The sequence below is a fragment of the Mustela lutreola genome, chromosome 9 (assembly GCF_030435805.1).
Source record: "Mustela lutreola isolate mMusLut2 chromosome 9, mMusLut2.pri, whole genome shotgun sequence".
NCBI classification, from domain to species: Eukaryota; Metazoa; Chordata; class Mammalia; order Carnivora; family Mustelidae; genus Mustela; species Mustela lutreola.
The window spans coordinates 138,755,350-138,758,436 of record NC_081298.1 but is presented as its reverse complement, the minus strand read 5'-3'; the positions used below and the strand labels follow the sequence as shown (position 1 = coordinate 138,758,436).

General features: G+C 50.5%; 1 long non-coding RNA gene across 1 annotated transcript; it reads left to right on the top strand.

The window, feature by feature from the left end:
- On the top strand, positions 1-2,872 carry LOC131808470 (uncharacterized). Its single transcript, XR_009344786.1, has 4 exons — positions 1-104; positions 1,578-1,671; positions 2,354-2,561; positions 2,684-2,872. It is a non-coding gene; the product is annotated as an uncharacterized LOC131808470 (long non-coding RNA).
- Positions 2,873-3,087: the final 215 nt, after the last annotated feature.

Sequence of the window (3,087 nt, the reverse complement as noted above, 5' to 3'; positions counted from 1 at the left end):
GTGGAAGGCAAGACTGGTTTCATCGATATTCACTGCTCCTGAGGCCAGACGGAATGCCCCTTACAAGGCAGGCGCCCCGATAAATGAGTGCCGGACAAGCAAATGTAAGTGAGAGGTTGAAGCGGGTAGAGAGAAGAGGAGGAGGGCTCAGGGCAGGCCAGGTCTCCAACGGAGGGGGCGGGGAGGGCTTCTGGCTGTGCAGGTGGGTGTCACCTCTTATTCAGCAATATCTGAATCGATGTTCCCCCCAACGACCAGAAAATGCAAGGGCTTTTCCCTCTGCAGGGTCATAAGTATTTCTGTGGCTTAAAGATCCGAGCTGAGGGCAGTAATAAGTGATCTTTAGTGTCGTTCAGCAAACACAGATAACTGGGAGTATGTTCCTCCTCCAGGAAGCCTTCCTAAACAGGCATTTCAGAGACCAATGTGATCTCCACCCAATATGCCACCCGACAAGTCAGACAGGCAGCTCAGTGGCTGACCCAGTGGCCTTTGGTTATATGTTTGGGCCTGGCTTTCCCTTGGTAAACGATTTGCGAGGCTTCTAGACAAAGCTAAAGCCAAAGAGTGAGGGGCTTTATGAGACCAGGCCCAGCCCCTTGAGCTATAGGGCCTCACGGCCACTGTTCAAGCGAGACATGGCCTAAGTCTTCCTTGTTAGACCTTGCTGTCTTTTTGTTGTTGTTGTTGTAGTTAAGATTTTTATTTATTTATTTTTGTCTTTGTGAGAGAGAGAGATGGAGATAGGGGACGAGCAGGGGGAGAAGCAGGCTCCCCACTGAACAAGGAGCCCGATACAGGACTCGATCCCAGCACTCTGAGATCATGACCTGAGCTGAAGGCGGACACTTAAGGAACTGAGCCACCCAGGTGCCCTACATGTTGCTCTTGTAGCAAATCTCAGGAGACGGACGGTGAGCAGAGCTTCGTGGGCAAAGATGAGGGCTCTCCTTCCGCAGCCTGCCCAGGTGGCTGGTCTCTAGCTGGAGCTGCTCTGTAGGCAGTGGGCGGTTTTTACGCCCTGCCTCCCATGACCTGTTGGGGCTGATCTTGGAATACCCCAGGGTCTCGGCATGGCTTATGTCCACCCCATCTGTGGTTAGACTGTGATGGGTAGAATGCTGTGAAGCGCTTCTCCAGAGCAGAGATGGTCTGAACAAGTCACCTTGCTCAGTTTTTCTTGGGTTTCAGAGGTTAAAGGTTTGATGCTAAAAAAAGCAAAGGGGCTTCTTGGCTGCCCAATCCAAATGTCTTCCAGGTCCCTTCTGGGCCATGAAGTCCCCGGGACCCCTGTCTGTTGGAGACCCTCCATGGTGGCCCCTAGGACCGCTGGCTCCTGCAGCCTCAGGAATGTCCCACATCCCTTGTCCCCTCCTGATTGAGTAGTTTGGTCCCTCCTACTTCTGCAAATTCTCAGTGCCTTGCCTCCCACGCCAGAGACTGCCTGTGATTTGGCCAAAAGCCAGCAGACCAAGGATGTTGACTTTCTGCTCTCCAAACAAAAGGTCCTCTAGTTACCAGGATCTGCCCTCATTAGCAGGCACAAGGGATTATTAACATTTTTTTTCTTTTCACAGAATCATCAGCAAATCCTGCCAGATTTGAAGCCTCAGTAGTATTCCTCCTCTCCTTCCAGATGGACCCAGACCGGGCCAGGTTTCAGCAGCTAAGGTCTCAACTACCACAGCAGCCCCTGGCTTCTGCCTTCTTTTGGTTCTCTTCCATTCCTTCCTTCCCCAGAACTTTCTAGATCTTTCCATAAGTTGAGAGAGGCCCAGGCCCCTTCCTTAGTTTATTTTTTGACGTACTAAAAACCAAAGACATTTCAAGGTCGGGTTACAAGGTTATGATGCATTGTACATGTTTGCTTTTCACAGTATTAATGCTTTATTTTTTTAAAAATGATGATTTTGAAAAATGATTTTATTTATTATTTGAGAGAAAGAGAGAGAGAGAGAGCATGAGCGAAGGGGAGAAGCAGAGGGAGAGGGAGAAGCAGACCCCTGCTGAGCAGGGAGCCAGACACGGGGCTCGATTCCAGGACCCTGGAATCATGACCTGAGCTGAAGGCAGACGCTTAATCGACTGAAGCCACCCAGGCGCCCAGTATTAATGCTTTAAATGTGAAAAATGTAATGCTTTCCAGTTGTGCTAGTTATAACTGTGGAATTAAAAAATAATATAGTATATTCCAAATGGTCTGACCCGGTGATAGGACACAGGTCCAAAGTAGTTTCATGACCATCCCCCGTTTTTTTACAGTACAACACACATTTCTTTCTTTCTTTTTTTTTTTTTTAATTAACATACATTATTTTCTCCAGCTGCTCTCTCCCTTTTTTTTCCTTGCCAGTATGTCCTTTGAATGTTGACTCCTATTTGAAGATAGCCTTGAACGTCCGACTGTGGATTCCTTCACGAACTAGAAGCTGGGCTTTCCGGCCACCCACCAAGGCACAAAACAAGCTTCAGTGGCCGAGTGGCCAAGCTTCAGTGGCTTCAGCCTTCCTCAGGCCTCCTGCTCCACCCTGTGTGTACCTGCCCGCCCTGGGGAGCCTCAGGTCTTAAGGGAACACTTTGCTCTCTGGCTGTCTATGCCTAGAATGCCCGACCGCCATCCTGCCCTTGACCGGATCCCATTCAGCCTCTAAGGTCTAAGACCATGTGTTTTCCCTTCCAGGAGTGTCCCCCCCATGTGTGCCCCTCAGAAGGTTGAGGGACCCTCCTCCTGCTGCCTGTATCCTGTGCCGCTGACTTCTTACCATGACCTGCAGCACGGTGAGTCTGTGTCTGACCCCCGCCAGGGCTCTGTGAGCAGCTCCGAAGACAAGGGCCATGACTTGGTCAGGGCTGCGTCCTGGCTTCTAGCAGGGGCCCAGGGAAATGGATGAATGAGTGAAGGTTCCAGTGAATACATGTAAAAAGTGAACGAAATGCCACAGGGCTCTGTGCCTTATCAGTTCTCCGTGTGTTCTGACCTAGATGATTTTGTTTGAGTTGGTGGAGCGTGGTGAACTTGGGAGGAGGCCATCGTTCCGGCCCAAGGCCAAGGTCCTCTTCCTCTTTCCTGCCGGCCTGGGATTACGC